Source organism: Cavia porcellus, unplaced genomic scaffold, assembly GCF_034190915.1.
Source record: "Cavia porcellus strain 051 isolate PalLab524CR breed Dunkin Hartley unplaced genomic scaffold, mCavPor4.1 scaffold_7, whole genome shotgun sequence".
Taxonomy (NCBI): Eukaryota; Metazoa; Chordata; class Mammalia; order Rodentia; family Caviidae; genus Cavia; species Cavia porcellus.
The window spans coordinates 95,618,578-95,640,149 of record NW_026947490.1 but is presented as its reverse complement, the minus strand read 5'-3'; positions in this window follow the sequence as shown (position 1 = coordinate 95,640,149).

Genomic DNA, 21,572 nt, shown 5'->3' with positions numbered 1-21,572 from the left:
CTGAGAACCTCTCCGGAGCGGGGCGTCCCGCCCTGCAGCTGCCCATCTGCGGTCTGGGCTCGCTACATTGTGTTCCCATTCCGTCTGGCTCCCTCTCCTCTCCCCAGTTCCTGACCCGCTGCCCCCAGCGCACACCTGCACTGCCACTCCTGCTACAAAGTAACACCTTTACCCCGGGACCCGGGGCGCACACGCTAGGTGTAACCCAAAAGGTCAGGCTTAGTGGGTGCTGCCGGGGGAAAGGTCCCGCGTGGGATTCTCCCAGGAGACGATGCCCCTCGCCCCGCGCGACCTTCTCTTCCCCGCACGACCGCGCTCTGTCCCCAGGATTTGCGCCTGCCCTCTGGAGCTGCACGGGTTCTCTGCCCTCACGCGCCCCCTTTGTGGTCCTGTCGGTCCAGGCCTAGGACAAAGATCGGATGGCGTCTGTCCGTGTCGCTAGGCGAAGGCACTGATAGGAACGGTGGAAAGAGGCTTCCCTGACACTCGCGTCCCCGAAAGCTGCAGGGGACACATTGACGTTCCCAGCTCAGCTTTCCCGCGCCGCGACACTTTGTGAACACCTGACACAATGTGACAAGGGGTGTCCATTGTTCTACTGCTTGTTATTATGGAGTATTCATTATGACAGTGGTGGAACTTAAAATTACACATTTTTAAGTACTTAAAAGATAGAATGAATTCGGTGCGGGGGTGTGAGTAAGCTTTCCATTAAAATCACATTTCGGCCTGTCATACGAAGCTCATTCTGCTTGCAACATGCCTAATTTCCATTTTAGCATTGTTTCGTGTCTTAAACGTCAAATTAGATATATCTGGGGGCATATCCGGGAGGGCTGGGCACCTTCCCGTTGCGTATTCGACGTTTTAGCTTGATTGGGTTTGTACACCCCAATTCCAAATATTTGAGAGTGAACTCGAGAACTGAGCCTGAATTCTCCCCGGAGGGATGGGGATCGCAGGAAGAAGCAGATCCTGGATCCGCGTGGCTCCCTAGACTCCAAGCAGCCGGGAGGCCTGAGGCAACCGGGCCGAGCCAGCTCCGCGCTTGCAAGGGGTCCGCGAGAAACACTCGTGCCCCGAAAAAGTTGAAATTCGTAGGACGTTAGCAGGGGCGCAGAAAAGTCGAAAGGCGCATGGCCGAGGTTTAAGGAGGAGCGCTTTGTGATGTGGTGTTCTCCGCTGAGATTTTCCCAAGTGGCCTCTGGGAGCATTTCTAGGTTCGTGAGCACCAAGTCCTCGGACCCGGACTCGCTGCCCGCGCTAGACGCTGGCAGACTACGACCCACTCCGTAAAGATTCGGAGCGAGGCCCAAAGCGTTTGCACGAACAGCCCCTGTCCCGCTCGCCACTCCTTCCCTGCGGCTAAGGTGACAGCCCCAGCAGAGGGTGGGGGCTGTGGCCCAGAGTTCGCTCCGATGCTGCTGCTGTAGCAAGATAGTCTTTGGGGGCTTTAACCTGAATTTCACCCAAAGCATCTGATAAATAACATGAGTTGGAATTGGTTTTCTCTGTTTTGTCTTCTTGGTCTTTAATAAATAAAGTCAGCAGAAACTTTTCTGTAACTTTTGAATATTCAAAAACTGGACGCATACGTTGTAAATGGTACACAAAAAGAAACTTTTGGTCTTCTGGAAACGTATTTAAGTGCCCTCTGTTTCCTTTGGTTGCCAGAGCCTTTACAATTGATTCACTGTTGTTCAGCTGATATCAAATAACAAATTATAGACCCCAAGTCTTAAGATACAGTTTCACAAGATAAGAATAAAGTAAACAGAAGAAGCGAGCATTAGCCCAGAGTTGTATTTAGAGGCAGCTATATTTCCTTTAAAGAAAATGACTTTAAAGGAAATGGTTCAGGCATTTAATAAAAATAATCAGCCACCTGTTCCTCTGCAGGCAAACTGACCTAAAAATGTTATATCAGAACCCCCAATTTATATTTTAAGTAACAATAAAAGCTCATGAAGTATATATATGGAAAATTTTCAAAGCTCAAGATTGTTAACATGTTCATAACACTGGATTTTTTTCAAATGTACTGTATTATAGATGAAGACAATTATAACAGAGTTGCTGCTTTAGGGATTTGAAATTTGGAGTGAAATAACATTCCCTGGACAATTCCATACTCTGTACCCAGGTAGGAGCAATACATAAATGCCTCTCAGCAAGGCCACACTTGTGCTGCTGTGACTGGCTGTTGTGCCGTCCGGCCTGTGTTACTGTTCACTCTTCCCTTCTGTGCACTTGTGTACCGCGTATGTGCACACACGCACACCGAAAACGAGCCTCCAGACACACAAACCCCTCGGCTTTCCCTTACTGTCTCTTCCAGTCCACAAGATGGGTACAGGAACGATCTTCCTTACATTCCTCAGGTACATTTCTTTCCACCTCAGGGCCGCTCTTGATGTTCAGTCCAGCCTAGTTCACCTAGAAAACGTATCAGAGGGCAAGTGGGCAGACCTCAGGGATGATCTGCCTTGGTCCCTCCACCTCCAAATCTGTTTATTATCCTCAAAAATACTGTATTTAACTCAGAGGTCCGTCCTAGTGCCAAGTGAGGGATTAGTAATTCCTGAGAGATTTGTATGCCTTAAATTTTTAAAAAAATCTTTGAAAATAGGTTTGATTGTATCATTATCTTGAACAAATTCTGTGATTTAGCCAAAGACAGGGGTTTAAAAATATGTGGAGTAATTACTATATTGAACACATTGTAAGATTGTCTCACAAAACTTTGAGGCCACTTCTGCTATCCCCATTTTGCAGATGAGAAAACTAAAGCCTACACAAGGTATTAAGACCCAAGGTTAAAAAAAACCATGGAGATTTGAGTTCATAATTTTGTGTCCAACTCCACTTTGGGGCTCTTAATGCTATGCTAATCTGCTTTCATGAATTGCTCTAATGATCTGTATTTTATCTAATCAGAGGCCCATATTTTTTATATTTTAACATCTCTGAGATTAAGATGCATCTTATACTGAATTTTTGTAATTATAAAATACTTCTGTTTTCCAATACTAGGGATTGAACCAAGAGCCTTGCATGTGCTAGATAAGCATTCTTGTGCAAAATTACATCTTGTGATTTTTAAATTTTATTTTGAGACAGGGTCTCACTAAATTGCCCACACCAGCCTCAAACTCTTAAGCCTCCTTCAGCCTCTTGAATAGTTGGGATTACAGATATACACCGCTATGCCCAGCACAAATGATATCTTTTTTTCTTCAGTGGCACATAAAAGTAACAGCAAATTTCCCAACCAATGGCATATTAGGTTTTAGTCATTTATGCTGCCGTAACAAGTCTCTAGAAAAATCGTAGAAACTTAAAATAACAAAGGTTTGTATTTCTCAAGTCAGCTAAGGAGCAACTGCTCCCCTGTGATAATTTGGCCCTGCATTTTCATACTAGCATATGCTTCTGCAGTCTGGTGGAAGATAGAGCTCTGGGCTCCCCCAGGAATTGTATGTTCCATTGCAGTATATTATATCACTTATACCTCTTATCTGTTGTCTAGAATTGGTCGTATAACCTGACCAGTTCGTATAACCTGACTTTACAGAAGCTGTAAAGTTTGATGCTTCCAAATTTCATGAAGGAGAAAAGAACTTGAGATGAATATCTAGTACCTGGTAACTGGAATCCATTGACATAAATGTCGGGGATCTAGTTTATTTAAAACTAGTCCACAATAACTGGGCTGTGATTTGTTTTATACTTTCAAATTCATGCTCATGTTTAATTGCAAAGAACAAAATTCTGGAATCAGTTTCAAAAAGAATAGAAATGGGTGAACCACAAGGCAAGGTTTTCCCAGGGGTCTAATCAACCCGAAGGATTTGGTAACTCTGAAAGTTGTGTGTAAAATTTTCAATTCATTTTTGTTTCTGGGCAATGCTTGCATATCTCCATCAGATTCCCATCCCATTCTGATTTATTCATTGATACAACAATGTTTTTTGAGAGATCAGGCACTGTTCTGGGTGCTTGGGATCTAGTAGCAAGTGTAAGAGAGAAGCTCCCAAATACCAGTTTATAGTCTGGAAAGTTAACAAACAAGTAATAAGATCTTGGGTTCAAACAGGTCACATAAAAAGATGCAGTAGGGTACAGGCCACAAGGGCCATGAAAGACCTCAATAAGGAGAAGTTTAATCTGAAGTAGGAGAGAGGAGAATGGTCATGCAAACACCTTAAAATTCAGGAGAAAAGTATTCCCTGTAGAACGTTAAAGGAACTGTGGACTGGCTGTGCTTAGCGTCTATGAGAACTTACAAGGCATCTACTGACAGTGATCGAAGAAGTAGTGGAAGAGAACGTGGACAGGAGCCTCTGGGCCATAATAAAGATTGGGATTTCATCGAAAGGCATGGAAGGCAAATGCACTGTAGAGAAACATTCTGCAAATGCACTGTAGAGAAACATTCTGCTTTCCATGGCAAGGCCCAGGTTTCTCTGTGGCTCTACACTGTGTGTATGTGCATCATCTGACCATCATATGCTCTGCCATTAAATACCAGGTTGACCCAAAATGAGCACAGCTGGGCTGGAGTCTCCTGCTCTCCTTCCTGCTCCAAGGCCTGTTTGATCGCCTCCGCCATGCCAGGTAAACACTCGACCTAGGGTGGGGGAGAGGGGTGCTTTCCTTTCATCACAAGGGTCCTGTGGCTCTCCAGCTAAGCTAAGCAGTAGCTGGAGACCGAAGTCTCTTTGTGGGACTTAATTCCTTACTGGGGAGGCCTTAAGCATGTCATTTACCTTAGCTTTCATTTCATTGGTGAGACGGGAACACTCATTTACACTTTGAAATGTTATTGTGTTGATCACAATATATATTATAATGACTTAAAAATAAAACAGCTCAGGTTTCTGTATATGAAAGTGCATTACTTGCTCTTCTGAGGCTTATTATATATTTCTGAGGACTATATAAACCTAGTCCTGCAGACATGTATGTACCAACTTAGGGAAACCTGACACGTGAGGAGTAATTGCCTGCATTATAAAAATGTTCTCCACTTTAACATTGAGGTACAAGACAATTCCTGTGAATAAATTGATAATTTGTTTACAAATAGGATTGGAACAATTGTGCACATTATAGTATGGTGATCTGAGGAACTCTTGAAGATCATTATGAAAAATAACCCTAGTTACACTTGTACCATCTTGTTTTGAAGGTCTATACTGTCAGTGTTCTGGGCTCTTTGCTATTTTATTTATATGTCTTTTTTTGTTTCGTGTTTTTCTAGGAATTTGTTCTGTTTTATCTTGTTTTGTTTTGTTTTTCCCTCTAAAACAGAAAGGATAAGTATACGTGTAGAGACTCATACACCCATAGAACTTCTAAACAGTTTATGAAAACTGATTATAGAATGCACAATGAAATGAACAGCTACTTTGAAGAAAAAGAGACACTAAGGTACCCAGTGCTGATTCCACAGCGTCATGATGTGAAATCCAGAGTGATTTTAGTCTGTCTTGTTTTTTTTTTTTAATTTCAATATACATGAAGGCATGGACAGCTATTTTGAAGAGAATGAGAGACACTATGACAGCCATCGTTGACTTCCTTATTGTCTGGTCTTGACGATCTAAAATGCCTTCATCATCGTGTTCTGATCAGTTTCAAACTATTATGTTTTGTACGAATTCGCAGTATGTGAAGATATGGACAACTATTTGGAAGAAAACAAGAGACAATGTGATAGATAGTGATCTCTGGTGGTCTTGCTTTGAAATCTGTGTCTCTTACATTGTTTTCTTATGATCTGTTTTGTTCTGTTTAATTTTACCCTCTTTAAAATAAAAATTTTTAAAAAACAAACAAAAAATACCCAAAAATGAGTCAAGTACACTTTAAACAATATTTAAGGACTGGGGTTGTACCTCAGTGGTAGAGTGCTTGCCTGATGCAAGACCTGGGTTAGAGAGCCCCCACCTCGTACCCTGTGAACTCACACGAAACCTCCTACGTGTACCCATTGAGGCAAGCATGCCAGCACCTATAAATTTAGGGAAAAAGTCATTTCACACTGTAATTTTTATTCTCATTCATCAAAGCCTAGCATTTATTTACTCCTAACATCTCTATGCTCAAAAAAACGTTAAGTTCAGCTAACAATGTGTATATCTGAATATAATAGCTTTGTGTGTATTAAGCCTGTGGGAATAAATAGAGACTACACAAATAGGGCCAAACTATTTACTTAGAGGGACTGAGATTCTGATGCACGCGTGGGAAGGGGAAAGCTTCATAGTATTAAGAAACAGAACAAGAAAAAAGAAAAAAGTGGAAGATGCAGCTCTGTCTTTTTTTTTTTTTTTTTTTTTTGTCTTTTTCCTTTTTATCGGTACCAGGGATTGAACTCACGACTGTCTGCAAGGCAGGTGCTTATGCCGCTGAGCTAAATCTCCAGCCCCTACAGCTCTGTCTTGATTGGAGGCTGTGACGGGGAAAGCTGGAGGACTAATCAAAGGGCCAGCTGAGCAGACAGAAAGCCGATATTCCACATGATTGGTTTGAGGAGCACATTTGGCTTCCTCTGATTGGTCCTGAGTTGGAAGGATTTGGTGGTAAGGAACTCTGAAATTGGCAAGGATTAGTCAAGTGTTAACTACTTTCATGGCAGTCAGAGATGGTGATTTGGCTTCTCTGGCTTATTGCTGCAGGTTTTGGCTGAGAGTTCTATTGTCTTGTGTGATCTGGCCACTGTCCATTTGCATAGTCCAATCTCTCAGTTAATTAGAAAATCAGTTACATTGAACAATTGAGAAACTAAATCAAGGTATAAGGCACCTTCCATTTTGGTGAGATAGTGTTTTACATATTAAAGAGTATTTTTCTTTTTTTTTTTTTGTCTTTTTCTTTTTTATCGATACTGGGGATCGAACTTACGACTGCCTGCTTACAAGGCAGGCGCTTATGCCGCTGAGCTAAATCCCCAGCCCCTTAAAGAGTATTTTCATTTGTTTGTTTATACCTGTTAAGTCCTTTCTATCAAATACATTCTTTTATTCAAATTTAGATTTTGGCATCTATTGCATCAGGGTAAAGATATTACAAAAGAAATTACAGAAAAATGAGTTGCTCAGCTTTAAAATGGACTTGTGAGGCCAGGGATACAGCTCAGTGGCACAGCGCCTGCCTGGCAAGCACCAGGACCTGAGTTCAATTCCTGTTTTTAAAAAAAGGACTTGTGAAATCCAGGGCAGAAACAACAGCTTGACAGAAAATGATTTCTTTGACTATGAAAAGCCTAGATTTTCAGTATCAAAACCCAGTGAAGGATTCAGATAATAAAGTTTACTCCATGAAAAGTAGATTTTTGGAAAAGAAAGAGGCCAAAAGGCCATTTTCTCAATCCAGGAAGCAGTCACAAGTCTATGGAGGAGGCTGGCGAAGGATTCAGACATTAAAGGAACCCCTCCACATATTCCCAGCCAGGGCTCTGTGGTGGGGTCCTGTGGGGAGCACAAGTGGAAATCCTGCTAGGCTTAAGGGAATGTAAGACAGAGGACAGAGAGAAGGTGTGACTTACACCCTTGTTTTAGGGTGGAACCCAGAACAGCTGCAAGCCTTACCGAATGTACGAATCCAACAGGGCACAAACAGGCAGGCACAGCAGCCGCAGGTCTTGGAGTGGCTCTAAGTACTCTCCTCCACCCATCATAATGTGTGCACTGCATACGTGACTGAGCGCAGGACGGAGTGCGGGGCAGCTGCAGACGTGGGCTAGACCTGCACCCAAAACTTTCCCCAAGACCTGCATGAGAACGTCCTTCTCAGAGGATGCCAGCTAAGGTGATGACTTTGTGCTGGGGATATAGCTCAGCAGCGAAAGCACTTGTCTGACAAAGGCAAGGACCTGGGTTCAATTCCCAGAACCAAAAAAATAAAGTTGTGATGACATGGCTGAGGGCTGCATGCCGCCCACCTTCTTCAACCTGTGTAGATGCCAGCCAGCTGAGGGAAAATACAGGAAATGGGCAGAAGAGATTTCCAAATCAGCTGAGACTGTCTGAAGCTTTCATTTTTGCCTCCTCATATGATAACTGTGAAATAGAGATTGAGCTGAGCTATCAAAAATAAAATTTACATTTAGCAAATACCCGAGGTTTTTACATTATAGCTTATAGCTCCCATATGTATTTACCAAGATTAAAATTTGCTTTTAAAAAATGGAGTTTTCAGTCTCTTCAAGTAAATTCAGGGCCTATTTATTTACTATATGAGTAGTATTGGCCCAATAAAAATAATTTATTTCTCCAAAGAAATACTATATAGGGGGCTGGGGATTTAGCTCAGCAGCATAAGCACCTGCCTTGCAAGCAGGCGGTCGTGAGTTCGATCCCCAGTACCGGCAAAAACAAAAGAAATACTATATGAAGACCAGTTTTAATATAGCATATTTTTTAGTTAATACTCTGAGTAATATAAACCTTAACTTAGTATCTGAGTTGTGTGGAATCATTGCCTTCTTTAATGCTATCCAATGACGAAATTAAAGCCTTTCTCTCTATTTGATCTTTACAAGCATGAATGTAGACTTACAAAACTATCAGTTCCTTTGGCTATATAGTCAAGTACTCTGATGGCCTCTGATAATCTTGTGTTGAAGAATACCATCTATAATCAGGTATTGCATCCCTACTAGGACCAACAATTTTACACACATTAGGTAAAATTCACTTCACACAGCCAGCTTTGACAAAGCTATTGTTCCCGTTTTACACCTTAGGAAAGCGAGGCAGACTAGAGTCCATCAACGAATTGGTACATTTAGACAAAAAGTCCCGGTTCTCCAGTCCCCCCAGCTGAGAACGCTTTGGCCTGCTCTACACTGCTGCAGCTTCCCACTCAGTGCTTTTAGGGCTTTTGGGGGGAAACTAAGCATGCAGAGATGGTAAGTAATTATAATTTCTTCTTTATTCTGACTGCCACGTGGCTGTTAGGGAAACTAAGACAGCCATCCCAAAATACTCCACCTTTCAAAAGTAACATACTACATTTTAATATTCTCCAGCCAAATATGGTATTCAGCAAGTGGTTACAGAAGATTGATATCTGGGTTTTGACCTGCCTCCTTGGAGAAACATTACATGCAGTAAAAAACATTTTTCTATCACAGAAAATTTGTCTCTGATGTGCTGTTAGAACATAAGTTGTCTCTTTATCATGTTCTAGAGGGAAGAAGTTGAGTGGAAAATACTCTGCAGCTTAACTAGGAGAGGGCATTATATATTTCAGTAGAAGAAAAAATCCATCAAAAGCTAAATTGATAAAGATTCCGTAATGTACTAGGATGTAGACGGTATATTTGGTTTTTTAAAATTGTATTTACACCCGAAACCTGTATACCAGATGCTCAAGATGGACTCTCGCTTCAACAGTTTTGTCTTTCCAGCAAGTGATCTCGTTTTGAAGGCCTGGATGTGGGCAGAGCCGGTAGGATTAAGAAGAAATCCTGGTAGTGACCCAGGTCGCAGCCCTGAAGAAACTCTCAGAATAGGCAGACAGAGAAGGCACTCAAGTCCCAAAGTGGCTGAAGAAGCAAAACTAAACAAAACCTCAGCCCGGGCTGGGGAGGACTCAAGTACAGCACTGAACCCAGAAATTGCACTGGAGCGCTCTTTCCGTGTGACAAGCAGTGGAATCTGGTGGCCTGAACACATGTGCGGGTACATGGAATTTTAGTAATAACAAAAGGTGTTTTTTATGAAATACCACGCTATGCATCAGGGACTGTAAGTACTTCACAGAGGTGACTTTATTCCACCCTTAAACAGCTCTATGACACAGTATTGACATGGTCCTGTTTTACAGATGAGCCAACCGAGAGTTAAGATTATTCCTCTGCTAGAAGCTATGCACCCAATCAGTGGCCCTGGCTGACTCTGGACCCTGGAGGTCTGGCTATTTCTTTGAAGCACAGATGTTATCTTTCAGAGTTCTTGCTTAGCAATAATAGACAATAATGAACTCTGTCTAAAATAAAGTGTAGCAAACACTAGAAGTCTACTATTGGAGGGACTGACGTCAGTGTGTAGGGGAGACAGCTGCACTCCCGTGTTCATTGTGGCAATATGCATAATGGCCAGGACACGGACTCAATCCGGATGTCCACCCGCTGATGGATGAATACATGAAACATGGTGTAATTTACACAATGAAATTTTATTCAGCCATAAAAGAGTGAAATTCTATCACTTTCAGCAACATGGATAGGATCAGGGAACACTAAATGAAATAAGTTAAACATAGACAAATAGTACATGTTCTCACTTGTATACAGAAGCTAAAAGATTGATCTCAAAGAAGTAGAGGTAGAATCATGATTACCAGAAGTAGGAAGGACGTGGAGGAGAGGAATAAAGAGGATGATTAACAGGTGTACGGGTGCAATTGGTTAGGGAGAATAACTTCTAACGTTCTATAGTATAATAGGATGACTGTGGTTGATGATAATTAACTGAACATTTAAAGGTATCTTGTAGATAGATGGCACACACCTGTAATCCCTGAACTCTGGGAGGCTGAGGTAGAAGAATCACAAGTTTTAAAAGTGTTTGGGCAATTTAGCAAGTTAGAGCAACTGCATCAAAATAAATTTTAAAAAAATTAAAGTGCTGGGGACATAGCTCAGAGCAGAGACTCTGTGGTCAACCATCAGTACTGAAAAACAAAGCTAGCAGAGAGGATTCGGATAAATGTCTGAGGTGACAGATAATGCTACTACCCCATCTGATCATTACCGACCGTATAAAATGTTTAAATGTCACACTGTACCCCATTTCATGTGCACAATTACTACATGTAAAATACATATTACTTTACATATAAATATGTCTTAATTGGAAGAAAGGGGATGGGGAGTGCCTAGATTGAAGAAAGCTAGGAAAACACACTTAGAAAGCAGATAAGAGTCGAGGGGCTCAGGGAAACTCGGTCCACCTCCCACCTCCTCGAAACCACCGTTAGACACCATGTTGTGCCAAAGTGCTCATCTCTAGACCTCGGTGAGAGGGTCTAATGCTCAGTAGTCCAGGGGTGGAGAGCATGAGATTCAAAACCTGTGGCTTCCACAATATTTCAACAAAACCAAACTAAATCAGTAACTCCCTCGAAGTTGAGAGGCAAAGCAGCATTACAGTGTCTTCTCTGATGACCCACTGTCGCCATTCTGTAGCAGCAAACCATTCCATTAGGGAAGTAAATGTAGGTCTGTGAAATAACTTTGAAAAGCCAAGCAAAGGTTGAATTATGTGCGAACATTAAATATTGCAAGTCAAAACCTTACTGACCTAGAAATTCACCCTCATAGATATATTTGCAATCTCTAAATGCAAGCTTTAAAAGGCAAATTTGGAATTCCAAATGCTAAGCATCAATTAATTGGGATGGTTAGGGACTGAAACATTCTTCTTAAATTCCTAACTAGGTGTGATTAAGCTTTTAAGAAGACTCACAAACCTCTAGGAAAGTATTTCAGATCTTCACTGAAAGAGTTTTCAGCGTCATAATAGAGAATATAAAGTAAAAATAGCCTTTACTCCGAGGACAGGGAGAGAACTCCATGACCGCCAGGGCCTGGCTTTCTCGACCGGAATGCAGGGCATGGGATCTACTATAACCTCTGACCGGAGTGGCGTTAGGGCGGGCATTGATGAGGCATGACGAGCAGATTGGCATTTTCTTCGTGCACAAACAGGAAGGGGAGATGCACTCAAGGACGCAGGAATTGATCTGATTGGACACGGTGATAGTGAAGACCTGAGTATTTAGATGATAGGACTCGTTACATAGTAACTGCCTTCGTCCCTTGCTTTATCTCTGGGACAAAATACCTGACACCTATAATTGAAAGGAAGACAGGTGTATATTGGCTCATGCTTGGAGAAGTTTCAGGCCATGGTTAGCAGGCTCAAATTTTATGTGAGGGATAGAGATGGTAACCATGGTGTAAGAGCCTGGACAGAAAGCATTTGCTCACATCATGGTGGCCAGCAAGCAGACAGAAAAAGGAGGATCACCAGAGGAAGATGCCCCCTTCCAGGTAATGCCCCAGTGACAGCTTCAAATCAGGCTCCACCTTCTATTCCAACAGCCAGTGAGTGGATTAGACCATTGGTGAGTACAGTGCCCCATGGTCCAGTCACCTTCCACACACATGAAGCTTTGGGGGCCTCAGAATACTCAGGATGCTACGCAGATCACTAATTTTATCACTTAACATTTTCTGTTCCCTAACTGTTTGTCTCTGTTTTTCAATAGAAATAGAACTAGGAAAATTTATTCAGTTCCATGAATCCAGATCTAAACCATAGTAATAACCATCATGCAAAAACTGTAATAATTACACTCTGTTCACGCACTGAAGACATGGCTTCCAGCTTCAGCTGACCATCTCTCACCTTAGTCTTGTTGCCACAGATTGTCTGGGAGTGAAAGGATCCGTGTTTTCAAGTACTCGCTTAAAAACGTGGTTCCTAATAATCAGCTAGTTTAAGAAAGCACTGCTCTTGAAGATGACACCCAGTGACATCAGATCAGTAACATCACATCTTTTCTGCCCTATCTAGCTTTGAGACCTATCCCGAATCTTACCATATCTATCTGATACCAGTCTGTCCACTCTAATCTTAAACCTATTTGTTAATTGCCAAAACTAAGTAACAGTCACTTACCTGGAATCCTTGCTTCAGTTCTTCCCCTGTGCAAAACATTTTCCGTAAAACAAACAAAAACATCCCCCTCCTTTTCTTCCCCATTTTCCTCCCCTACCAGAAAGGGGGTCTCATTGTGTGTTGCCCAGCCTAGTCTTGGACTTGAATTCTTCCTGCCTTATCCTCTGGAGTAGCAGCTATTATGGGCTTGTATCACCATGCCCAGTTCAAACTACTTCTTTAAAATATAAAATAGACCAGGAACCTCTTGCTTAGACTGTTCCAATGACTTGCTTTCATACTATGAAGAAAGTAAAATAAGTCCATCAATTATTTGATATCCTTCTCTTGGAAGGATAGAATGCAATCCCCCCCTCCCCATTGATAATAGGCTACTTACACTTAGAAATATAGTGCAGCAGAAATGATGCGTGATGTCTGAAGGGAGGGCATCAAGGCACTGTGGTTTCCCTCTTGTCAGATGTCATGTCATGAGGACACTCGGGAAACACTCTAGAGAAATCCATGTGACGAGGACCTAAAGTGTCCTGCCAACAGCCAGCGATGAACCGAGGCTTTGGCTCATAAATACATAACTAAACCATCCTGGGAGCAGCTCTGCTGGCTCATGAGTCCCTTCGATGGCTATAGTCCCGGCCACTATCATGATTTCAGTGATCTAAGAAACCCTGGGGCAGAACCATCCAATATTTGGAATATTTATGTATCCCAAATTCTTGACCCACAGAAGCAATGCAATAATAAATGTTGACTTTAAGCTTCTACCTGTAGGGGGAAATTTATAAGACAGTAGATAACAAATACATTTACAAGCCAGGAGAGGCTTGTTACATGCCTGTAATCCCAGAACTCGGGGGGCTGAGTCAGGAGGATCACTGGGAGTTCAAGGCCAGTCTGGACTACATAGTGAGTTCAAGGCCGCTTGAACTACAAAGCAAGACCCCATCTCAAAAACACAAAATAACAACAACAACAACACACACCCAAAAACCTGAATACTCTTAAAATATAATCCACACTCCTTGCTAAATCCTGCAAGGCTCAATATACTCAGGATGCTACCTAGGTCACTAATTTTACCGTTCACTCTTTCTCTTCCCTAACAACTTTTTGTCTCTGTTTTTCAATAGACATAGAACAGGAAAGTTTATTCAGTTACATGAGTCCAAGTTAGTGACTACATTTCCTAGCCTCCCTTACATGTACATATGGTCACATAACGAAGTTTCAGCCTGTGGGATGTGAGCAGAATGGTGTGTGCAACTTACAGGTGGTGTCTTTAAATAGAAGGCATGCAACTTCTGTCTGTCTTCACCGCATTCTTGCTGGCTGGAATACCAGTGTGACGGTCGATGTAAGTTGCATGGTGTACATGGAAACCCGCTAAGAAAGAAATGTCTTAGGTCTTCGACACCGTCAAGGTAGAACATGTGTGCAGGCTTAGTTCACTTAACAGTATGCGCTAAAGCTCCTATACCCACGAATGCCTCGGGTTATCCGAATGTTAAAACAGAAACGCTTTGCTGCGAGATACAATAGGTTTTTACTATTCTATTCAAAGTGTGCTCCTCTCAGTCCTCTCCCTTAAACTTATGAACTCTATCTTCATGACTGTCATCTGCATCTGAAATTTCCTCATTTATCTGCCTATTATTTATCACTGTCCACTGGAGTGTAAGCTTTGTAAGATCAAAAATCCTGGCTGCCCTTTTTCCCGATGAATCTCTAGAGCCAAGAAAGTGCTTGCACATAGTAGGTGTTTGATAAGGTATTATGCAGATAAATATACTAGTGAACAAATGATGATGCAGTGAACCCAGTCCTTTGAGTGACTTTCTCATAATGCAGCCTCCTTTACCGACAAATTAGATAGCAATAGGGTGACCCATTCAGGACCCCTCGTACCTCTTGGGAGCTTTTCCTATTCCCCTTTTTTTTCTCCAATACATTTTCCTAATCTTAAAGAATGTTAGGCAACAGTAATGATATAAGGATCGAAAAAATTGTCAGTAAATCTCTTTCCCCTCCATGATCAAGTGTTCTGATTTAATGAGGAAAAATGCTCACAAAGAAACAGTTAATGAGTCTCTGTTTTTGGTTTTAAAACTCAGCTGAGAAAAAAAAAGTTGCTCATAAAAATATTACGCCAAGTGCTGGGAGTATAGCTCAGTGGTTGAGCACTTTCCAAGCATGCAGGAGCCTATGTGTTACTATATACAGCTGTGACATTAACCCTAAATGCCAGCTATTATGAAACCCACCGTTGTTTTATGTACCATGAGAAAAGGAAAAATATTGCCACGGTAGACTTTGTTTTTGCTTCCAGTTTGTGCCCCCACCACCCACCCACTCCCAGTGGATACGGCTCACCTCTGCACTACATTGGCAGCCTGGCCATGTGGCTCACTTAGGCCAACTGAACGTGAGTGGATGTGGCCAAGACCATATCCGAGCAGCTTTACATGTGCTTGCAAGGTTTCATCAGCTTTTGCTCCTTCCCAAAACACTCTAGATTGTGACTAGTCCTTCCACTGGGTTCTAGAATAACATGTGTAGCTGTGCAGAGTTAATTCCAGCACAGCCAAATCAGCCAAACAATAGCCAGTGGAGCCACAGCCAACCCACAGTCCTCACATAATATGTACAAAACAAAGGTGGCATTGAAGGCCACTGATATATTGATAATCATGATAAGACAAGCTACTATACTTCGTCAGTGTAAACTACGCCTTGATTTTACAGATGTTAGTGAAAAATGCACAAATCAATATAGTATATGGTATGTATTCTGTATGTTATGTGTCAGTACAAGATAAATATCTGGTACTCAATAAATATTTGTTGACCTGATATTATATACATGATAATGTGGAGTTCTTTTTTTGATTTTTTTTCTTTTTTTTGTTACTGGGGCTCGAACTCACAACCTTGCATTTTCCAGGCAGGGGCCTGTGCCACTGAGCTAATCCCCTAGGCCAGAGTTCATATTTATAGTAAGTCTTCTTGATAAGAACATTTCCCTTTAACATATTGTTTGTAATAATGTAACTGCATTTATAAATAGTAATGGAAACTAAAATTTATCTAGCAAGCCCAGTTCGAGCCTAAAAATTGGCTGTATCATTTCTTTATCTCAAATCTGTTCATACACGCCTACTCTTTTGTCTAATTTCTTGACATGTACCCCAGAGGAATTCCTCCTCTCTCTATCACCCTTCGTAGCCAGTAGACCTAGACTTGAGTCTTCTCTCCATGGAAACTGCAGAATTCAGGTGACAAACACGGAGTTCAAAATCCACTGATATAAAAGATAAAATATTTGGGTGCATGCTTGTGGGACAAGCTTTCCCTCCAGACTACAAAAGAGGCTTGCGGGGGAGGGGAAGCAGGGAAACCATAAGAGCCACGAGATCGAGCTCTATCTACTATCAATCTCTATCTACTATCAAGGTTGTGAGCCATTTGGGTGCCAACTCAAAACACTGCTGTTGGGGATTTAGCTCAGTGGCATAAGCACCTGCCTTGTGAGCAGGCGGTCGTGAATTCAATCCCGGGTACTGGTAAAAACAAAACAAATAACCCACTGCTGTCAACCTAAAACTGAGTTATAAATTAATCTCAATATATAGCTTTGATATTTTTTACCCAAACACAAAATATTAATAGTAACGATATTAATCTCATAACAGTGATAATATTACTAATTCTGAGTGTTGACTCTATGCCTAGAACAATGTTAAATGTCTCATTTGTTTCTCATGATAATTTCAAGTATTAGTTATCACTTGCTTCCATAAAGCTTGGTAAAGCCAGAAATACAGCTCAGTGGCATAGTGCCTGCCTGGCGAGCACGAGGTCCTGAGTTCAATTCCCAGTACAAAAAAAATTAATTAACTAAAAAAAATAAAGCTTTGTAACAAATAAACTCTCACATCAGTAACTTGCAGAATAAATTACTGTCTTTTCTATCAGCCCACAGGGTGATTACACTTGTGTAATGTAGGCTGGGCTCTGCTGCAAGCTTTCCCAAGCTACAGGCAGAGCAGACTTCAGGGAGTGTGTTGGTTCAGATCTGATCTGTTCCACAGGTCTCTTATCATTCTGGGACAAACAGATGCTGGGGTGGTAGAGTATGAGAGAGCCAATGGAAACACAGGATGCCAAGCCTGCAACTGGCATACTGTCCCTTCTACCCACACCCTGGGAGCAAGACTAACCGCTAAGAGGAAACGGCACTCTGCCTCAAGGAAGATAGAAGTGAGTATTTGCCGCACTATAATCAAATCCTACTAAGGTAAATCTGTACACATTTTACACTCATTTTATTGGATGAAGAAATCAATGTACAGAAAACTTAAATGACTTTCCCAACATACCTAGGAAGCAGGGAAGTCAGGATTTGAATACAGGCCGCTTGTTTGCAGAGTTGAGTCTTTTCATTATTGCTATGAATGGTTTTATCAAACCACATTCCAGAAGGCATTACAAAGAGAAACACGCCAGGGGTGATTTTATAGTAGCAAACCAGGCCCACAGGAAAAGAGTCGGAATGGTAAGATACTATTTTTAGATTCTAATCAATGAATATAATTTTCTTATTAGCTTTTCTACCTGCAAGAATATGTATTGTAGGAATCCACAGAAAGATGTTGTTGTATTTATTTTTAGAATCCCCTAATATAAACATATTAACATTTTATCTACTCAAGTACTATCTCTGCTACCAACTCTGAAAGAGAGACTGACTTATTCTGATAATTGTGAGTAATCTACAAACTAATAATGAGTTTCCTCCTTAGAAGGAAGGCCTTGTCAGTCATATTAAATCAACATTAAAAACAATGATGTCTACAATCCCTGACTTGAAATTATACTACAAAGCTACTGTGATATGGCAAAAACAAACAAACAGACTTGAGAATCAATGGAATAGATTAGAAGATGCAGAAATAAGTTCAAACACATTCAACCTCCTGAACTTTGATAAAGAAGCCAAATACGTCACTGGAAGAAAGAGAGCCTTTTTAATAAATGGTGCTAGAAAAAACTGGCTTTCCACGTATCAAAAATCTGTAGCCCTCACCATGCACTAAACTAAAATTGAAATTGGATCAAATATGTAAATATTAAAATAGAAACACTAAATCTGCTGGAAGATGAAGACATTGGTGTAGGCAAAGACTAAGAACAGAACCCTGACTGGACAGGAACTGTCTTTCACAAAGAATCAACGACTGCGATTTCATCTTATTAAAGAACCTCTACAAGGCCAATGAAACCACCAAAAGAATGTTAAGAGAACCCACACTGTTGCAAAAAATTCTCGCCAGCCATACCTCAGTCAAAGCACTAATATCTAGAATATATAAAGAACAACAATAAAACATCAATCCACTTCACAGAAGCAACAACTGGACCTCATTAAAAATTTTTTGCATGTCAAAAGAAATCACCAACAGAATTAAAAGAAAACCCATAAACTAGGAAAAAATCTTAGTCAACTTTGTCTCAAAGAACTCCTATCTAGAACACATAAAGAAATAAAAAAATTAGGCCTCCAAAATTCAAAGACCCAACCCAAAAATGGGCCTCTGAGATGAATACACACTTCTCAGATGAAGAAATAAAAATGGCAAATAAATATACGAAAAAATGTTCAACATCATTGGTCATTTGAGAAATGCAAGTCAAAACAACACTAAGATTCCATCTCATTCCAGAAAGAATGGCTATCATCAAGAAATCAGCCAATAACAAATGCTGGCAGGGCTGTGAGGGAAAAGGAATCCTCCATTGTCAGTGGGAGTGTAGACTGGTGTAACCACTGGGGAAATGAGCGTGGAGTTTCCTCAAAACAGTAGGATTAGAGGTCCCATTCCACCCAGCACTTCCCTTTCTGGGTATCTTCCCAGAGGAATTAAAAACATCATATCACATCAATATATGTGAACCTATATTTATAGCTGCATAATTTGTAATAGCTAAATCTTGGAAACAAACCAAATGGATCAACTGAGGGATGGATTAAAAAAAAGATGTGGTACTTTTATACAATGAGTATAACTCATGTTTTGCAAACATCATATTGTTTCCCTCATGTAAGAAACTGAAAGATTAAATAAGATCCAAAAGGTACCATAGATATTGTGAAAGGGAATGAAACTGCTCAAAAACAAAGATCAACTGGAATGGAGGAAAAGAAAAAGAAAGAAGGGGAAATATATGAACATATATATGTGTCATGGTTTATGTCTGTGTCCCCCAGGCCTCATGAGTTTGAATTGTGCATTTGTTATTCGTTCATTGTCTACTGCTTAGATTGATGGTGTCAGTGCTCCGCCCACAAAGGGGTGGAGCCAGGATATGATGTAATGGTGGGAAGAAGGTGAGTCTTGCTCTTTGCTGGTTCCTGCTTGCTGTTTGCAGCCACCATGAACTGTGGCCCAGCCATGCCCGCCTGCCTTGGAGCCAACTGAGTGTGGACTGAAACCTCCAAAAACTGTAAGAAATAAACCTTTCCTTTCCCAACTTAGGCTTCAAGTATTTTGTCTCAGCAACGAGTAAAAAGTAACTAAGACAATATGATATATGCATATGTATAATAGCTAAGATCATTGTACTATTGATCCTCTTTGTTCAAGGAAAGAAATTGTGATTGCTTATATTATTTGATCTTTTTTGCATGCCCATATCTTATAATCTAAGCAACTATTTTGAAGATAACAATATGCAATATAGTGACTACTGTTAATTTCCTATCAGCTTGCTTTGAAATCCTATATCATTTCTACTGCTTTGTTTGTATTGTTTTCTTTAAATCTCCTTAAAATAAAAAACAAAAAAATCAACATCCCTCCCTGATTTAAAGATCCAGTCCAAAAATGGATATCTGAAATGAATAGACACTTTTCAGGTGAAGAGGTAGAAATGGCAAATAAGTATATAAAAAATATTCCATATCACTGGTCACTCAAGAGATGCAAATTAAAACAACACTGAGATTCCACCTCACTCCAGAAAAAATGGCTATCATCAAGAAATCAACCAGTGACAAATACCTGAGTAGCTGTGGGGTTAATGAACCCTTCTTAACTCTTAGGGGAATGTAGTCTGAGCCAACCACCATGGAAATCAGTGTGGAGACTCTTCAGGAAGCTAAAACTAGAGATTCCACTTGATACTGCTATTCTTCTTCTCAGTATCTTTTTTAGGGTGGGGTGGGGCAGTACCAGGAATCAAACTCAGGACCTCACACTTGCCAGGTAGGCGCTGAGCCACTGAGCTAAATCCTGTGTCCACCCTTCAGGGTACCTTCCCAAAAGAATGAAAAGCATCATACTACACTGATATATGCACACCCATATTTATAGCGGCATAGTTTGCAATATCTCAATCTTGAAAACAGTCCAAATGCCCATCAACAAATGAATGGACAAAGAAGATGTGGTTTTTATACGTTCTAGTACTACTCAGCCATAAAGAAAGACAAGCTTGAGATGTTTCTAGCTAAGTGGATGCACCTTGACACCATATTCTTAAGTGAAATACATCAGACACGTGTATATTGCATGGTTTCTCTGGTGTGAGAACCTGAAAGCGTAAATAAGGACCAAAATGTATATTAGTTATTGTGAAATAGGAAGACGTTGCTCAAAACAAAAGGGTGACCAAAGGAGCAGGAAGGAGAAAGGAAGGGAAGGAAAGGAAAGAAGGATAAAATGGAAACACAGCTTTGTAAGTAAAGAAGTGAAGTGGGATTGAAGGGAGGGGAGTGGAAAGGCGGGACAGGAGGGCTTGAAATATCCCACGTGCGGGTACACATTCCCTATGAAGAGCGTGATCGCTGTGTATATCTAAAATGTACCAATAAGATAAAAAGTTTAAAAAATGAGATCCAATGAAAACTTCAGATTTATGACTTAATAGGTATGCCAATGGCCCATCATAGAAAGAAAAACCTGCAGCATGATTATAAAATATGGAAACTGTGGTTCAGATGTCACAAACAATCCTTTGGAAAAATTTTTAAGGAAGAGACCAGAGTGTGGAGGAGCAGCAGAATCCATCCCCAGAGGATTTCTAAGGACTGGGACCTTGGCCAGATTCCCATACTTCAGGATCTTGCAAAGTCCACAGACAGGCTATTTTTGAACTGCCTATGCTTTTTACACCAATAATGCTTTAAAATAATTAATTTTTTCTATCTGCAGTAGCAAAATCTAATGTCAGATAATAGATCCCTGGATCAGTGTTATTATAAAACTCAAACCCACTGTGGGACTCCTGTTTCTTACTCTAGCTCTGTTATGATAGTCCATTTCAGATTGCAACCATAGTGTAAGTGTATAATGGGAACATTTTCTAATATATAAAGCCAAATGATTACTGCTTTTTTTTTTTTTTAACCAGGTAGGGATTGAGCTCACGACTGTCTGCTTGCAAGGCAGGCACTTATGCCGCTGAGCTAAATCCCTAGGCCCCATGATTACTGCTTTTAACACTGTTTGCAGACAGGGCTGAGCCTGGTCTCACTATGTAATCCACTGTGGCCTTGGACTCGCTCATCACCTACATGATATTTAAACTTCTCATCCTCCTGGTTCAGCCTCTCAAATATTGGGGTTACCAATATGCACCACCATGCCTGCCTTGGATCTCAATTCAATGCATGAATTGTATCAAGATACTTTTAACAGTATTTTAAAATGAAGAATTTAGGTAATTAGGTACTGCGGTTACTTTTTTTTTTAAAGGAAGACTTTATGTAAATTCTGAGATATTTACAGAAAAAAAGAAAACCCCATTATATCTGAGATTTGCTTCAGAACATTGTAGCACTTTTGACAAAAGAAGAGCAAACTGTTGATAATTGTC